Raw genomic sequence first — 20893 nt, forward strand, 5'->3', positions numbered from 1 at the left:
TTAAGTTTAGTCCCAAGTTTGTAACGCTTAAAAATAATGAAGCTAGGAAAAAAATTTTGTCATAGGTGTTCATAAAATCACCTAATTAGTCCATTTCCGGTTGTCCGTCCGTCCGTCCGTCCGTCTGTGGACACGATAATTTTTACAGCGTACTCAGGACGTAAAAAGTGAGGTCAAGTTCGTAAATGAGCATCATAGGTCAATTGAGTCTTGGGTCCGTAGGACCACCTATCTTGTAAACCGTTAGAGATAGAACAAAAGTTTAAACGTAAAAAATGTTCCTTATCAAAAATTAAACAACTTTTGTTTGAAACATTTTTTCGTAAACATCACTGTTTCATCCGTGAGGGTGCCAATTAGGCGGAAATTTTATAATATGTACTATACTTGATTATCAGTTATGTATGTGTCACATGTTTGTATGAGTAATGTGATAAAGAAATCAACACTTACTATGCATGGTATTTCAACAATTAACTCAGTCAATTGTTTGTTTTCACTTGTTGATATACAATAATTTCTGTTTTCGGGATGGTGCGTACATGAATGAATCAGACGATTTCCTGACGCCTGAGCAATACACATATAGTGTGCTAAATTAGCCGAATTTTGATAATCAATTCGGAAAACTTTAGGAGAAGACTAATTTTTTCGATTCCGGGAAAGGAGTTTTCCGTTCCGGAACGATCCGTACGACCTTCTACACGCTGTTTTGACACTCAAAAATCCGGTAGATTTATCCCACTTAAGTATACTGTTTTCTATGTGACAATTTTACTGTAATATTGGTAAAGACGAGTGTAGAAATTCCGTCCTTACTGTCGTAAAGACGAGTGTAGCTTCCGTATGTATGGTAAAGACGAGTGTGGAAATTCATGTGGGTGTCTTCAGAAGTAACGATAATTAACTCAAAAGATTGTGATGCGGAATGCTATGGGCTAGTGCATGACATATGCATGATAGAGATGCAATTGTCGGATTAGCCAGAATAAATAACCAAATATTTTATTTTAAAAGATATGCATAGATTTTGAAAATAGTACGAATTTATAGATTTTAAAATTTGGCTTGAAATATTTGCTTAACCTATAATAGTTGTCAAAGGAGGTTAAGTAGAACAAAATATTTTGGAAAAAGGTAATCCATTCAAAAGTGATTTAATATCGTTGTTTTTAAGAATTAAAACAGTAGTAATGCCACCACCCATTTCAAACTGTAGCTTTTGAGTAGTAAAAGAAAAATTTTCGTATGTACATAAGAGTGATTTTGGAGATTGGGTGGTGTTGTTTGTTTGTTACTTCGTTAATTTAAAACCTATTTTTAGTAAAGACTAGCTGACCCGGCGAGCTTTGTTCCGCCTTAATGGCAATAAATAAGCAGTTTTTTTTTTTTTAATTGGAAAAAATACAAAAAAAATTAAATGCGCTATCGCGGCGCTGTTCACGTGCAATTTCTTGTTCTTCTTCAGTCCTTTCATTTGCAGTATTTCGTATTCTTCTTGCATCATGGCTTTGTCGGGAAAGATTCGATCGTCTTGGTCGCGGCATTATTAATTAAACTTCACTTCACCTAAAAACTCAAATTTTCAACCATACCGAGTTTTATAGTTCACTTCACTTTTTACGAATGGGCAATGGCACTATCCTTATATTATAATTGTTAATTATTTATTTAATAGAAATAGTTTTATTATTGATTTCTTACAAATATCAAATTGTCATCCATACGTCATTACATATCTGTCATTATACGTCAATTACATAGCTGTCATTTGCGTTTTGTTATTCCAAGTCTGATTCTTTTTTGTTACACCACGTTTTATAGTGACTGACGTTTCATGTCAAGTCACACGGGAATGTTGTCAAACGGGATCCTTCTCCTGGCTCTAAACTACCTCCCTGGAAATTTTCAGCTAAATCGGTTCAGCCGTTCTTGAGTTATAAGTGGAGTAACTAACACGACTTTCTTTTATATATATAGATATACTCTTAGGCACATATCTTGAAATACTCGTACAATTTTTTTTGTGAACTTATATTATTTGTGCTTTACAAATTCATTTTTATATGACATCGTAACTACAAGTACACCAAGCTTACCAAAAAGTATTCTTTTATTACCTTATACCTGCACGTATTATTCTCAGAATTTTTCTACTTATTTTATTTTAAATAACATACCGAAAATAATATACATAAAAAAATAATAATTTAAATAAAAATATGTGAAGAATGCTAAAAAAAAAAATAACGATATGAATAAAATCCTTTTTTATAGACAGTAACTCTTCAAAAACAAGTTCAAAAAAACACTCCTCAATTTTCATTTCTTTTTATACCATGTATATGACATGTATCAAGGTATACTAAGTTTAGTCCCAAGTTTGTAACGCTTAAAAATATTGATACTATGAACAAAATTTTGGTATAGGAGTTCATAAAATCACCCAATTAGCCCATTTCCGGTTGTCTATCTGTCTGTCGTCTGTGTTCTATCCACCTGTCATCACGATTACTCAAAAACGAAAAGAGATATCAAGCTGAAATTTTTATAGCGTGCTTAGGACGTATAAAGTGAGGTCGAGTTCGTAAATGAGCAACAAAGGTCTAAGTTTAAATTTAAAAAATGTTCCTTATAAAAAAATAAACAACTTTTGTTTGAAACAATTTTTCGTAAACATCACTGTTTATCCATGAGAGGCCAAATTATACGCATAATTGTATAGTATGTATTATATGGGAATTTCAGTTATATATGTGTGATATATGGTATATGTGTAATGTGACAGAATAATCAACACTGCCTATACAAGGTATTTTAACAATTAACTCAGTCAATTGTTTGTTTTAACTTATTTTTTTTTAATAATTCACATGTTTTAATAAAAGCGCTGAAAATTTTAACTGAGTAAAATGAGAAAATCTTTTAGAATTATGAGTATGATTTTAGTTTTGTTTTGATTACATGAAAACTTACTTTTACAGAGAGTTTTTAATATATTGAAGATTGGCATTCACAATTTCTCTCAATTTAATTTACCTAGATAGCTTGAATAGCGGTCTAAACTATCTCTCAAAAATTGTAGTTAGTATTCTGCAAAATCTCTATAGAAAATTTGATGCAAATTTGGAAAATATCAATTTTTAAAAAGTTAAAAGTCACAATTGACTATAAAGCTCAAGGATTCCATTTTGCGAGATAATTTACCTTGCATTAGAGAAGGACAAAATATGGTTGGTGATTTCATGAGTTCAGTAATAACCCATGTATATCTTGTGGATAAGAACGATTATTTTCTATTTGAAAACCGTCTTACATCTTCAATTTTTTGAAAAAATATCTCGATAGTTAAGAACTTCCAAACTATTATGTCATTAAAATTTTTTATTTTATTTTCCAAATTTTCAAAATACTGAGAAACTGTCTGTTTTTACTTATTATTTTTTACCTTAACTATTTATTCTACCTTAGTGGGTCAACCATTTTTCAACAAGAACTAACTAACCTAATTTGAAAAAATAATATAAAAAGCATTTTAAGCAAGCCTACATATGCATACGCGCTTTGACTACCCGTACATTTCTTAGATTTTAAGTCAAGTTAAATTTTATTAATGGATGGAATTTTTTGCAGGTTTTCGAGTGAAAAGCCATTGAGGTAAGAAATTTAAAAATATTCTTATTCATAGAAAATAATCAATTTGATCTATGTACCTATGTAATAAGTAGAAACGTACGTCGAACGTTTAAAAAGTATATTTAGGGAATCACAAGAAATTTGCATGTTTTCATAAATATATATATTGTATATGAAATATACCAAGGTATACTAAGTTTGAACAAAATGAACAAAATTTTGGTATAGGTGTTCATAAAATCACCTAATTAGTCTATTTCCGGCTGTCTGTCTGTCGTCTGTCCGTCTGTGATCGATATCAAGCTGAAATTCTTACAACATACTCGTTAAAAGTGAGGTCGAGTTCGTAAATGAGCAACATAGGTCAATTGGGTCTTGGGTCCGTAGGATCCATCTTGTAAACCGTTAGAGATAGTTCAAAAGTTTAAATCTAAAAAATGTTTCTTATAACAAAATAAACAACTTTTGTTTGAAACATTTTTTCGTAAACGTCACTGTTTACCCGTGAGAGCGCAAATTATGCGCAAATTGTATAATATGTATTATATGAGTATATCAGTTATATATATGTGACATGTATGTATGCGTAATGTGACAGAGTAATCAACACTGTTTATACATGATACTTCAACAATTAACTCAGTCAATTATTTGTTTTCACTTGTTTTCTATAATTTTAAGTTTTAATTACCAATAAAATGAATATTTACAATGATTAAGCTATTGGGTTCTCTTGAACATTTAAAATAAGGCGTATTGAGTACTCATAAATTGATACACGAAATCCAAATTTTTGATTATGCTTTCACTTGAAATTTCTTAAACGAAACTATTAAGTCTAACTATGTCAATTTGTCTTCATTTTTACATTTTGTGAAATAACTTTCAATATTTCACAAAATCACTATAATTCCATACACCATATGATATAAAACTGTACTAAATCTTTCGAGTTTGAATATTATTAAAAGAGACAACGCCAACCTGCTCCAACTCTTTTATGTGGTTTACCTGGTTTATTATATCTTTCAAAATATTATATATACCTATCTAAGCCAAGCTGTTGTTTGTTAGTATTAGCTTCTGTGGTTCGTTGTTCGTTACTATGTAGAACGTAGAACGTAGACATATAATATAAGTATAGTAGATAAGTAGTATATGTAGGTAGCTACTTTAAAATAGTTTACCTGCTGAATATAGGTAGGTAGTACTAGTATGACTGTTGAAAATAATAGTAAAGTTTGAAGAATATTTGAATGTATATATTACTTTATACTAGGAAAGTAGATAGGTAGTAACTTTACGATGCATTCTGAAATTTGATGCACAATTTTAAATGATTAAGTGAAATTTATAAAATTTATAAAAGCCCCGAGAAATTTCTCGGGTGCCGAACCCTAAACTCGCATTATCCTATTAAATTACCTTTCACGCGAAACAACAAAAATTACAATAGGTTCACCCGCTTAGGCGCTACGATGCAACAGACACATACCTAGTGTGTCACTCTCATCAGCTCAGAGTCGAAGTTATAAGTTTAATACACAAGTTTTTGTATTATTTTTATAGAAACATCATATTAAATAAACTTATACATACATTGCTTTATCCTCTTGCAAAAACCAACTTACATAATTTTTATTACTAAGGCTCACTTTTATTTAAAAGCAAATTGTCCAAAGTTTGCTGCAGGAAAAAGGCAGTGCGAGAATATAAATATAAACTGTGTAGGGCAGGTTGCTGGAAGGTTACCCGGTAGGATATTGTTTATACTATTTTTTATTAACTTATAAATAAAATTGACCAAATAGCTTCGACAAAAATTTTATCATATAATTGTTGTCAAAATTAACAAAAAAAAAGTTCTAAGACATTTTTCTCTAAGCCCTCCTGTTTTCGAGTAAAAAATTCGTAAATTTTTACGATTTCTATCCTTCAAAAAGTGTATGAATTTTTGGTCTAGTTGCACTTTAAGTGCTTGATTGTTAATTGTTGAGAGAGCGTTTTGCAAAATGTAATTCTAGAACTTTTCCATGATTTTGACTTTTTTTCGAGTTGATTGGAGAAAATCTCATCTTTCTAGCATGTATAGAAAAGAAAATCGAAGAAAATTTTTTATTAAGTTTGATTCAGATTATATCACACAAGCGAAGGAATTCGATAAATATAATAGTTTAAAAGAATTAATTTAAACAGTATCCTACCAGGAACATTTTTTAAATTTCGCAATCCAAAAATTATTCATGCTCATGGACGGATTTTACTGGATCTAAAAGAAGTATTAACTTCAATTTATCCACTATGATTAATTACTAATGGGTCAACTAGATGTGACCACTTAATATAACAACTTTAATTCATTTAAAAAAGACTAATTGAACTGTAACTTAAATAATTTTCTACAAGCACTTCAGCATTATCATACAATTTAGCACAATAAAACATGTTTAATTAACCCTTGATCTAATGCTTTCATAATATTCATACCTTGTGTTATCATTACATAGTTTTGTTTGATTCTGAATTTGCTACCTCTGTATTCGGTAATACTAGCACAACTAGATTATATATACCCACAAAAGTACAATGTATATTATTGAATGAAGTCTGTCATCTAATATCGTAGTAATACTATAGTAGAGTTCATGGTAAATTCAACTATAACATGTTTACCAATATTATGACAGCTTGCTTCATCAGCATCGTTTGAAGCTCAAGCCAAACTTTATCTGTCTGTGCTTTATGAGAATGTATTATTATTGTATGGAAAGATATATTCATGCATCGTACATCAATTTTGTGTTGCACACACTATGCAGAAATTGGATGTTGTAAGATTTGCAGCTAGGATAAATATCAACTTTTTTTAATTAAATGCTTTACCAGATATACAATCTGGTCGGAGAAATAGATAGAACAAAAGTTTAAATGTAAATATGTTTCTTATATAAAATAAATAACTTCTGTTTGAAACATTTTTTCGGGTGCAATTTTGGACAAAATTTTGGTGTCCTTTTTCTCCAAAACTACAAAAAATGGGTTGTTGAAAATTTACAAGGTAGTTTTAACTAGTGATTTTGTGAAAAATTCTCGAAAAACACAAAACATTCTAGAATAAACTTTCGAAAATTTTCAAAAACCGACAGAATTGAGTTGGTGTTTCAAACTCTTCTGATTTATAAAAAATAATGCCACCACTGATATCCAAAACTTTCTCTGAAAGATGTTTCAACAATTGATCCAGTTATTCGTTTGATAAGGTAATATTTTAAGATAACTTTTTTTGATAAGGCAATATTTTAAGGTAACATTTCAATAACCACAAATGATACAACTTTAAGCAGTTTAAGAAAAAATTTTACGGAAAAGTTCTTGCTTAAAATGAGTTTACTGATAGATTTGAGTGGTAAAAATGAAGAATTTTTACTTCTGAAATGGAAAAGGGCTGCGGCTCCATATATGAAGCACAACCTTTTTAATTGGTAAAATCTATCCTGATCCTAAGTATTAACGGTAGGTAAGAAAGATCGAGTAAAAGCGGCACATGGAGAAGCAACAAGATTATATTCTTAGAAGACGAATCCCTGTCATTGCCCACTTCTTGCCATGAGAAACTCTCTGTCACTACCCAACTCTTGTCATGAGAAGATGGACTTACTTGAGCCAGCCTCTCTTTGACGACCTCTCCGACCTAAGCTCCGTTGACGTCAAAGCACTCCTTCTGTTCGTAAACAGCTCCCAATGACTCATGGACTAGTGGCCGGGAATGGTCCAACCCTTGTTCGGTATCATAACGAACCCTATGGTCTAAGTGTGTCCCACCCCAGGACAGGTACTCTAAAATAAGCTTACCTAACCTATGAAGACGAATGCATCTTTAATATTTATGTGAAGAAATTTCTGAGGAAAAAAACTGAAGGCTTACTAGTAAAATTTTATTTAATTAATTTACATTTGTGGAGGAGCTTGTTATTAGGGATAAACGGCATAGGAATATGGGGGGGATAATCACTAGTTATTTATAGTTTTAGACTATAAATGCTATGTGAAACGGAGGCTACATACACTCATATAATAATTATGTTATTTAATATTCTATAATAATAATTATTATGGAAACCTTTTATATAAAACTTTAATACAAATAGATTTTATAGTAGAGCTATTCAATTTATTTTAATCCATATTATACAAAATGTAATTCAATTAAGTACTTTTAATTTGTGTGAAAACATGTACATTTACCATTTATTGTTCTTAGTTGTTAATGATAATGAATAACAGTAAATTTGTAATTTGTACAAATAATCAACTTATTTTAATACCTAGTTATTCAACATCAATACTTTTACTAATATCGAATCGTCCTGAGATCTACAATTCTTGTTATGATTCCACCGATACTGTCATAAAAAAGTATGTTATTTATATTTATTTAAAACAATGTGAAAAAGTGAAATTTACAAAATTTATAAAAGACTAATAATTGAGATAAAGAACTCTAAACTCACAAATAAAACATATCGAAGAACACTCTCCATTAAATTCCCTTTTTTCTTTAAAGGCTTTTCCAAACTGAGCCGATTTTGAAGATCATCGCCAATTTTTTAGTTATTTCGGATACGGAACCCGTAACTCGCTCTTGAAAAGACATTTACGTCGGATTAACTCGAAATTTGGCATACTTATCAAGGACCGATGAAAATACAGTAATTAAAAAAGTTGATTTGATTATCCTTATCTGGATTTTCAGGATTTACGATTTACACCATACTCCCACCATATTTATACTGATTTTTTGATAATAATATTCAAAAAAGACACAAAATAAATAAAAGTTTAAAAAACTTAAAAACACGCTTTTGTAACTAGCTGAACTAAAAGGTACAAAATAATTTCTTTGAATTAAAAAAATCATTTTATCGTAAAAAAAAGCGTGCAGTGCTTTTTAAAATATTTTATAAGACTATACTTTTACCAATGTTTGTCGATAAAATATTAACAATAATTGAAATTTTGCACCCCACGCTTTTTATATGATAAAATGATTATTTTGAATTTAAAGAAATTATAGTTTAGCTAGTAACAAAAGCTTTAGTTTTCAAACTAGTTTTTTTTAAATTGTATTATATTCCTAAGATAAAATTAAAGCATGTAACGACCACTTGTATGAGCGTTTGCTTCAGAATGTAAATTCGCAATCCAAGGAATATTTTTCTATTGATTATTTTTACAATTGGACTATTGTAATATATTCATTTAATATATGTGTATAGCCTATATCGAATGTCTACCTATATATGTATAAATATAAATGATTTTTGATTTATGTATATAATGAGATAATGAAAATATTAATTGAATTATAGCTCGTTATTTTTCAATTTTTAGTACATATGGCTATCGTCTTTTTAACACAAATAAAATCAAAATTCACACAGAATATAGGTAATATATTTATAAATAATCGGGATTACTGATAAAAAAAGAGGATATTAAAACAAGGTAATAAATTTCAATTTTTATAGCATTTTTATATACATTATACATATATATCTGTTACGCATCTATCTGTTTCATCAAATAGGTAAACAATATTGTACAGTATGCTAAATAATTGTTATCCACAATTCCCTTCAAATTCATCGATAAGCGATAAGCGACCTACGATAAGCGTACCTAACATATACATCTTGCTTAGTGGTTTTATTATCAGATAGTAGAAATATTATCAGATAAAATCAATTATATTATTAAGAAATTATCAATTACAAATTTTTCAATAAATTAATTTTTCTATATCCCCGAGTCGATTGAAAGAAAATTTTTAACATTTATACAAATTTTATTTAACAAAAATAAAAATTGTTTGTCATGAAGAACTATGTGCATGCAAAGTTTGATTTAACGCAACTGACAGTGAAATAACTTTCACTTAATAAATTTGCTTGCGATTTTCGCACAGTGCAAAAGGTCTGGCAGTGTTTTACATAAAGGTAGAATAAAAAAAAATTAACACATTGTAATTTAACAATATTGTGATAAATGAAATAAATTATATAATATTTAATAAAAAAATTTTCAATTTTTTAATTTAATTGTTTTAAATATCTCATTTTCCGACCGAAATTTTATCGCGAAGAGAATGTTTTATATTTATTAGTTTGTTCTACAACCTAAAACTTTTGTTGCAGATACAGTTATCAATTTAAATAAAAAGTTCAAATACAAAAGCGACCACAATGTATTCATACTAAAACTTCTTAATCAATGAAAGAATGGGAAATTTCAGCTAACGTTTTTATTCGGTATGGTATTAGAGGATTTCGTTACTTTATAATTTTGATTAGGTTGACAATTTTTTTCTGTATCTAGAGTTTCAAGAAATTTTAACTAATAAAAAAATTCAATGTTAAATGAACGGAGTACGTTTTTTAAAAATGTTACGATATCATTAAGACACTGCTAATGGTACTTCATGAGACTCGCAAATGTTTCCGTTAATTGATTCAAACTGTTTTATTCATTTTTGTTACCAAAAGTGTAATTAGATTAAAAAGCTTACCAAAGAATGATGTTATCTTAATTTTACAAAACAAGAAACACGTACATACCAATGAGTTTTGTGAAAATAAAAAACTAAAACGATAAATCGACAGAATGCTTACACGACAGATAAAAAACAAATTTATACACATTTCTTATCTGATTGTTTTGACACAAAATTTAGAAAAACCTTTTTTTTCCGTCTGTTATCAAATATGAAAAAAAGACCTTTTTATCATCAAACAATTTACATGTTTACAAAAGAAAAAGAAATAAACGTCTTCTTTCGGTTTACTATTACAATTTTATTTATAAAAATTTATCATAAATAAACTGTTGGAATGGAATTACTAATTTTCTCGAAAAAAATCTTCCTTTGTTATTTTATTAAACCCTTTATTAATTCTATAGCTATTAAATTATCGACTAGCAGATACCCGGCCGCTTTGTTGTGCAATTTCTCCTTTTTAAAACAAAGACGTTACAACCCACACTTATCCTCCCTTTTGTTCACAATTTTATGGATTTTATACTTTTTGGATCGAAATTACTCTATCCACAAAGTTTCATCAAATTCCAAAACAAAAATTTTTTTCCGTTTTTCTCGATTTTTTCAAAGGGGGTACCCCTTAAAAAAATTGCAAAAAATCGAAAAATTTTTATCATCTCCAATTTCGATAAAACTCAGTATATAAGGTAATTTTGACCCAAAAAGTACAAAAATCGGGTGCATTTGTTGACTGGTCGAATAGTTTTTGAGATACGGACTAATATCGATCAAAATATTTCGATATCTCAGAAATTCTGCATCCAATCATTAAATTAACCTGATTTTTATATTTTTGTGAACGAAAATCGGGAGTAAAAACATCTTCGAAATTTGAAATAGTTAAAATAGTAGTAAGATAAAATAATAAATTCTTGTACAATTTTTAAGCTTTTTTTTTTATGAATACTCTAAAAAACTTACAAATTCATGTTCGCACACAATTTCGTTGTTAACAAGATGGAAGAAAACTAATTCAAACATATCAATAATCATAATAATAACAATAATAATAATAATTGTAATAGTTGACTGTATAAAAATGTATTGGAAATTGTAAAAAATAAAATGTTCTAATAATATTTAAGTAGTTTTTACATATGAAAAGTTTTATAAGAAAATTGTAGTAGAGTAATGTAAACTGAAAAATTGTAGCAAACACAAATATCATTCGAGACATAACAATCGTATTCGCACCGTTCATAATGAATATAGTTCATACCATAGTTTTGTCAAAAACAAAGTTATAATTTGTATACCTTACAAAATAGAAAATTTATGTTTAGTTCTAGAAACTTTCTAGAACACTCTGTCATGTTTTTCGAAATAACTTAAGTAACCAAATTGTTTCAATACTCACTTAAACCCATGATGTTGTTTATCATTGGTATGCTCTTGAAAATTTTTGAAAAATGGGTCATGAAAATTTTTTAATTTAACATTTACACAATTCAAGGTATTACCAGTTTCTAGAGACTTTGCTTCAAAAAAATATAGTTTTTAGTTTATGGAAGATGTGACAGAAGTCGTGTAATTTGACATCGGATTCATAATCAGCGACCGAAAATACCCTCCAAAACACAATTTAGACGATAAATTCTTAGTTTGAAGTTTTTGAACCGAAAAATTGAAATTCTTGACCAAAAATAACTACTAGATATCAATTTTAAACCAAAATAAAGTTTCTCCTGCCAATGTTCTATGGCCCCTTTGACAAGGTTAAGTTGGCTGAATGTTCCTTTAGGTCCTATAAATACGTTATGAAAAGTTTCATTAAAAGCAGTTTCCCATTTTTTCCAAGACATTCCGGTTTATTAGCTGTATCAATACTTATAAAATAATACAATTAATAAGAGCCGAAATAGAAAACAATTATTTTGAGATAAGAAAAGTATATGAAAAAAAGTATGTTCGAGTAAGTGATTTCTTCTTTAGCTAAGTAATGGCTTAAACTTTATGAACTAAGTTAGCCTCAATATTACCACATAAAATAACATATTCGCTCAAAATTGCATGTTTTTCAAATGCAAATTAACATTATATGTATATACATTAATACAATTACATTATTAAAGAAGTCTATCGTTACTATGGAAATATCTAAAATAAAACTCATACGCAGTGAGAACAGGCAACTAGATAAAGAAAATATTTACATAAGTATAAGACAAACAATTTAGCCTTTTGGGTAACTAGATTCGACGAATTTTCATCAGCCAATTTCTAGGAACGAACGATATTATACTGAATGTGAGTGATGGTAGGTTAGAATAATCAAGAGTCACTAAGTATATTTAATATTGTTACAGCTTATTCACATTTATTTCTATAAATATATGTAAATGTCTTGTGATGTGGAATACGTGATAAACTCTTTAACTAAAAGTTAAGAAATAGAAATGTTCCTTATTCCTCATCGTCTACTTGTATCTGCATAACTGGCATTGTAAGTGTGACAAACATGTTATTCCTGCACATATCTATGATTAGTTACAGTGTGTTCACGTAATATACATGATAGGCTACGCATACATTCTATACTTCAGTTGTTTTATCGAGGCCAACTTTTTAAAAGTGTGTTTTTGAACCATAAAAGTACAATTTAATTGATTCGATTTATATTTTTGCTAAGTTACTTTTAATCAGAATTGAAAGATCGAACAACTTAAATTAAACTGTGTGCTTTAAAAATGTACTTTGTATTTTTAAATATTGGCCTCGAGAAAACAAGTATAGAAAAATGTATTTTAGCAGTTGATATACATATCAAACTCGCATTTTAAACTTAAAACTTGCAGACATATCTGCGTTTTATGGTAATAAGACCCTACATCAATTTTTTTATGTTTTAGTCATTTGCGTTATGTTGAATTGAGTCGAAATCAAGCGTAGTGCCATGAATCTTTTTGACAATGAACATATTATTTTTTGGTAGTGAGATTTGTAAGACATGACAAGAAAAACATTTATCACTTTAACAACAGGCTAAAAATTGGGTTTAATGCTTTGAAATTTCATACTGAAATCATCCATATTAATTAGTTCATCGTCTGTTTCTGGTTATCTAGAATGTTGTAAAGAGTCTAACGATACTTATAAGCACATGATTTTAAGCTCCACATACATGCCTAGACTAAGTCTATGAGTTTTTTTTATACATATAAAAAATTTAAACTATCGGTAAGCCATTTCAGCAAATGAAAATATATCTGAAACGCTTTGTAGTTATTTTTTGAAGCACTTCAAGCATTTACTTTTATATTTCCTCTACGAATGTATATTCACGAATATGAATTCAATACATCTATATATAGAAGAATGGAAGCTGACTGATCGATCAACTTACAGCTGAAACCGCTCAGTATAGAAGAATAAAAATTTGTATAAATGTTCCTTAAGTTACGTAAGTGTGTGTTACTAAGATCGAGAAAAACGCAAAAAAAAAATTTTGTTTTGGAAAGTCTGTGGAAGGTTAATTTTGATTCAAAATGTATCAAAATCAGGTTAATTTTATGATTGGATGCAGAGTTTCTGAGATATCGCAATATTTGGATCGATTTTAGTCCGTACCTCGAAAACTATTCACCAATCAACAAATGCACCCGATTTTTTTTCTTTTTGGGCCGAAATTACCTTATAAACTGAGTTTTATCGAAATTGGAGATAAAAAAATGTTTTCGATTTTTTTTGCAGTTTTTTAAGGGAAAAAATACCCTTTGAAAAAATACAGAAAAACGCAACAAAAATTTTTTGTTTTGGAATTTGATGAAACTTGGTGGATGGGGTAATTTTGATCCAAAAAGTATAAAAATCAGCTTAATTTAATGATTGTACCTATAAAAAGTTACAATGTCAGCGAGGGCAAAGCTTCATTTTAAAAAAAGGTAGAATCCATAATATTTTGAACAAAAGGGAGGGTAAGTGAGGGCTATAACGTGATAGTCTTTGTTTTAAAAAGGAAAAACTGCTCAGCAAAGCGAGCGGGTTTCTGCTAGTATAGTTATAAATATAAATAGTTAAGCTGTATAGTATATCTTTTTGCAGATTTTATATTATGTAAGATGTGTACGCTTTATTATGGTATCATATATTCATTTCTTAATTAACAATTAATTATATTCCTTATAAATTTGTAGGTACTCACGTTTACCTCGAAAAAGAAAATTAACCTACCGTTTAGGTATTACAATGAGTCTCATGACCTTAGTGTATTCGAGCAGCCTCGGATATATCTCACCCAACCTATTCCAGGTTTAGCTACTGAGTAGCCAATTTCAATACTTTGTGCATAGTCCTTGTAAGATAATAAAAAAATGTTCATCTCAAATTTTTTATTTATTTAAATTTCAACTTTTAATGACATTGAAAAGTATTTCCTTATAAATAATTTCCTATTTGATTTCTTTGGCCAAAGTCGATTTTTGAATATCGATAATGAACAGAATTAACATAAAAAAATACTTAAAAAAGTTATTAATTTGTATTTTAATGTACTTTGAATAATTAATAAATATAATTTATTAACGTAAAGAAAAAATATTGTATTTTGAATACTAATTTGGTGTCAGATTTAAAGGTCAAATATAAAAATCAAACAGTTTCTGACATATTAAAAATTTATTTTAATTTGAAAGCTTTTTCAAAGGAGACAGTGAGGTTTAAACTTTCAAAGCAATTATTTGTTCATTACGTTAAGAAAATGATGAATAAAAAAAATTTTTAATCAAAACTTGTCAAGCACAGAGACTAATGAAGAAATTGTACTAAAAAAAAATCATGATATACTTTTAAATGAGAATTTTTTTAAATAAATATTTTGCTAGCGGAAATAGCTCTTCCTACAACAGTTAAGAGTTTTATTTAAAAGCTCCAAATGGAATACTTTAACATAATAAGAATGTGTTTACTTGAAATCAATCATCACCATCAGATGGTAATTAGATGCTAATTTGACGGAATTTGCTTTAAAAATTATGTAAATATAAATTTATTTTCTTAAGTTTTACTTACATTAAAAAATTTTTTATAATCAACGCTTTCTCTCAACGCCTTCTTCCATAATTTCATATTTATCTGTACAATTTTTGTTCGGTCTAAAAATTGATCTCACATGCACATATTTCTTATAGAGTGTAAGAATCCTATGGGTTTCTCTAATTTTGTTTGGATCCTCAAAGAGGAGATTCAGAGAACTTTTTAATGACTTAAATTTGATGTAGTCACCATATGTTTCGTTTGATCATGCTTAATTAACTCAATTTAATGATGACATATGCGTTATGGGCTACGGGCAACTAATTAATAGGACGGATATACAGTTATAGCTAGCGTTTTTTTAAGAACGAGCCATGAGATTACATAAAACTATATTTTTAATTATATAGTTTAAAACGACGTTATAACTTCCATTACTTTTGGTTCTTTTGATCAAGTCTTCTAGCTAACTATTTGTAGTCAATCTAATATAACTACTTGTATAATGTAAAATTGAAAAAAAAACATGTTAATATTTTGTGTCAAATACAAAAGGACTATTTTGTATCGGAAATATTTTATGAATTAATAAAATTATCAATGTTGACATATTTAGACAGCTGTCTATTATTATACATAGGTGCCTACTGAACAAACACACACACACACATATATATATATATATATATATATAAACGCTGCAATTTAAAACGTAAGGCGTTTTCCAGCAATTTAAATGTAGTTATATAATAGTTTATTGCTAGAAGGATCACCTTTATAATTACACAATTTGCGGTTATAGACGAAAGGTTGCCGACATCATCATAATATAATGTCGTCTTTTGGTAATACAGTGATCGTGACATGTTTGTATGTAATTTAATTTTCATTATTACAAGAATAGTATATGTATGTGGTACCAATAGAGATATCCGGTGTTCCAGAAAATCAATAAGAAGAAGTTTATAAAAAATATTTCAGAAGGAAAGGTTTAGAATTTAGAAGTTAAATTTCCCAGATTAACTTTAGAGATTTGAAAGTTTAAACTTAGTTACTTAAGAAAAATAGAAACTTGCCATAAATTTCGAATATATATGGTATGTAATTCACCGTGTTATATTGATGTCAAAAGTTTAAAATGTGAATAGTTATGCATAATGAGGGTATTTGAAACTTACCAAAGTGGATTCAAAGTTTCTCATAATGTACATTCTCTGAAATTGTTAAACAATAACGACATCCAAGTAGCGTTTTGAAGCCAGAAAATTCTGTTTTTCTGGTATTAAAAAACATATGACAGTACAGGAAAGAAAATTCCCCGTCCTATACCAGAAATGTAACTATCTCGTACCATTTTTCCTCATTTGATTCTTAATTTGGCCTTAAATTTCTATTACCGGCCGAGCTTGGGTGGACAAATTTTCAACATTGTTTTAATTAATAGGAGTTCAGAAAAAAAGGCTTATTTATTTTGTAGAAAAAGAATATTACCAGAGTTATATTACAAGAGTCACCCGCTCTCTTGGGAATTCCACAGGCGTACATAACTTAAATTTTCAAATATTATAATATTTATAACCCTTTCTAAACTCATTATGCCTTTCTAGTCGTATGTCGACTTGTCTTTGAACATGTTGTCCGTGCGAGTATTATCCTTATGGTCCACAGATTCAAATTATCAGATTATGAAAATAATATCAGATTATTTCCATAACTGATGTCATGTCATCTTGATGTCATTAACGAAACGATTTGAGCAAACCTGAGATCGTTATTATCTTTTACTAATACTGAATTTAAATAACAGATAACGTATGTTAGTTGACATCGTTTTGAACCATTCAATATATATATAATGTGAGTCCTTATGGCAATGATTAATTATATAACCAAAGAGAGAACAACCAACTGGTAAAGATATATTATTAACTATTGGTTTCAGAAAATGTATTGAGAACCGTTTGCTGTTAATTATTATAATTAAGAGTGGTTTTATTCTTAGTGCCTTTTGTTTGTGTAGATTTAGTTGAAGAAATTTGATTATTAATAACTTATAGCCGACTTCCTTCCTAAATTTATAGTTTTAAACATGTAATGAATATATTATTATATAAAATTTAACCTTTTGGTATGTGTGTGTCCTTTGTGATTTACTGCCATCATGTCCTGAATACAGAAAATTCCCAATATAATAACTAATTAATTTAAACGATTTATAATTTACCACTATTCAGTTGTCTCTTTAGATATGCTTATTATATTATGTTACTGTTCAACCTTATTTTGTAACCTATAAAACATTTATATTTCATAGTTTTATTTTTTCAGAAGAATTCTGACAAATATAAACTTAAGCAGTTTTAAAATGAAATATAAATTGAAAAATAAATGAGATATATGTTAGATAAAATGATAATTATCGGTAATAATATTGTCACTGGCTGTGCAATGACCTCAGTTGTTTTAAGAACAGCCGTAAAACTAAATAAATTTAAAAAAAAAGCCTAATTTCCTTAAAACGCGCAGAAAAATAATGTACTTGTTTACTATTCACAAGCAGTTCCCCACCCACTTCACTTGACTTTTTTAATTTTATCGCGTTAGAGCCTTCTCCAAATTTTTCCTCCTTCTTGTTCATTAATGTTTCGTAAGACTCATTTTGGATAAATTGGATGATAACTTAGGAGAACCTTGTCAAGCTTTAGGCCTTGAACGTTTCTTTTAAAAAACGAGAAGAAGTAAAAAAGTGAATCTATGAAGTAGTTTAGATGATGGGTTTAAATCTGCTCATCGTCTTCTCTTAAATTGTGGTGGAGTAAAGTTTAAATTGAGAAACGAGGTAGCAAGGGAATTGGCCGATACTATGGACAATATTAAATTTTTTTCCCACAGAATATGAAATTTACTTTTTTTTAAAGCTTATTTGACTCAAACTTGTAAATTTTATTACTCCATAGTTGATATGTAAGATGCATGTAACTAATCAGGTACTTGATTAGGATTTTTCTTTGCTTACTCCTTCCCTAAGTATGCCGTTCTTAATTAGCACCTTATCGAGTTTGTTACGATACACCGGTAAAGATACGTATCTACATTTTAATAAAGTTTAACCAACTCTTTTATCGAATAATTCCTTTTTTGAATATTGAATGAATACGTATTGGAAAAAAAACATCGAAACCTTTTATGAATATTTGTAAAACATTTCAAAAATACGCCTAATAATAATTTATTAATAATATTTTTCACTAAATAAATGGGAAGGTATACGTAAGAAAATGAAAATGTTAATTTTCATGATAGATTTATAAATAGATAGTTACACATACTGAGAGTTTCAAAAAAACTGAAGTACAATTTATATCTTATTTGGTGATAATTGAGACTGGCTTTTAACAATCTACCCAAATATTTTTCAATACACTTTCCAAAACATTCGTTTAATTCCTACTAAAATTGCCTTTTCATTCGTACTTAATTCCTTTTTTAAAGACAAAGGAATTATTTTGATTTTTAAAAGAATGAAATTTTGAAAAAAATTTGGTGGGCTCATTGTTTTTTAATTTATTTAAAGAATAAATTTGAAAAGAAAAAATTATTTGTTACTGACATCGTATATAAACACAAAAATATTAATTAATTATTTTCAATTGAAATCTTAATGATTTTAGTAAATTATGAATTACTTACAATTAAGGATAATACCAACGTCAATATTCAATAAAATCTCAATACATAACAAAGTGGTGGTATTGCACTTGAACTTGATTGATTAACTGTCAAATTTGTAAGGAACAATCCATCATATATTATTTATATAAATAACATGCTTTCTAACGAAAAAAACACTTATACATGTTTTTATATATAAATATTTATAAACATTTTGTAGTACATCTTACCTTACTTGTTAAGTTAGTTACCTTTTTAGAGTTAAAATAGAAAATGGTATTTCCATTTCACATTTTTTTGACACATTTTTGTTATTGTAATCTTTCAGTCAATCTATGAATAATGGTAAATCAATCATTGATGATTTTATTCATGCTTGAATTGGTGTGAATGAATAATATATCCTTTTATAACCTTACAAAAAAATAAAAGGGAAATATTTTTAAAGAACTCACTTGTTTAATATAATTTATTTATAAATTTAAATATATCAGAAACTGGCTTTCTTTTTACATTTTTCAGCATTTCTTTTTTGAACCTTTTTTAGGTAACTAAAGAATCATAACGTATAATACTGAAGCTGAAAAGTCCTTACACATTTATTTTAGAATTTTGATTGGTTCAAAAACCACTTTGGAATAACGTTTCATTCTTGTTTTGAAATTTAATTTATCAGACATAACTAAAAGAAATAATGCCTACCACTGCAGATTTTTAATCGTACTTCTACAGAGAAAATTTGAAAATCAAAAAGCAGCATTAAATTTTGAAAATTAAATGCTTAGAGATTAGTTTATTAAATGTAAAATAATTTAGAAAAAAACAAAAGCTTAGAAATTGAATAATAAGATAAAGTTGTTAATACATTATTGTTATCCTCAAGTAAAGCTGAAAATGAACAAAGGATGAATGTAAAATATTTTTAGTTAAACCACTAATTTTATATTTTAATAGAATAATTTGTCTATTCTACAAAATAATTTAATAGATTAGAAAATACATATCTCCCTCATTATGTAATATTATAAGACCAATTAATTTAGTTTTTCTCTATGAAGATAAAACATAATAAGAAAACGCTTGTATTTCACAAAAAACCACTCGCAAAAAGTGAAGGAAATATATATGTTCAACTTCCTTAAATTATACTCATTATGTTTTTCAACTTTCTAACAAAATGAAATTATCTCTTTTGAGATGTAATGATTAAAGAATTAAATTTAATCTACCATATACAGCTAATTATATGTTTAAGAATCGATTCATAAATTTAAATTACAATGTGTTTCAGTGAACGAATTAAAATAACAAGAAAATATTAAAAATAAAAAAATATTTGCTATTTTTAAATCTGTGTTTTCAATCTGATTTGTAACATGAATAATACTATTTGAAAGATGTTGGGAAGTCTGATTTATAAATTACTAGCTCGACACCCGCTAATTTTGCTGGGCTTAAAAGTAAAGACCATTTTGTTATAGCGCTTATCTCTCTTCCATAATCCTCGAAATTAGGATAGGGATTGTTTTACACAGGTAAAATATATACAGATTTCAATTTAAAGAAAAAAGATATATAATATTGATTCATTGAGTGTATAAGAACAGGCGGCTATGAATTGTATCTCGTTCACAAATTTTACAAAAATAATATAATTATGGTTCCGAATACTGCTGTTAATTATGAGCTTTATTATTGCACAGTTTCAGTCAAATCGATTTGGTAGTTTTGCATGAAAGCGTAACAAACAAACAAATAAAGAAACAAACATTCTTACATTTATATTATATTGGAATATCTATACTAATGAATTTGGCAGACGCTGAAACTTGATCACATCTACCGGGTGCGTAGTATATAAATATTATCTCAGAACACTCCATATAAAGCTTAAAAGATGTTTAAAGATATTTACAAATAAAATAAATGAAGCATGCGTTGACAATCTGATTTTCAAATACCAAAATCTCAATTTTATTATCTATTTACTTTCTATAATATGGTTAACTACATCAGAAA

Source organism: Chrysoperla carnea, chromosome 3 (genome assembly GCF_905475395.1).
Source record: "Chrysoperla carnea chromosome 3, inChrCarn1.1, whole genome shotgun sequence".
NCBI lineage: Eukaryota > Metazoa > Arthropoda > Insecta > Neuroptera > Chrysopidae > Chrysoperla > Chrysoperla carnea.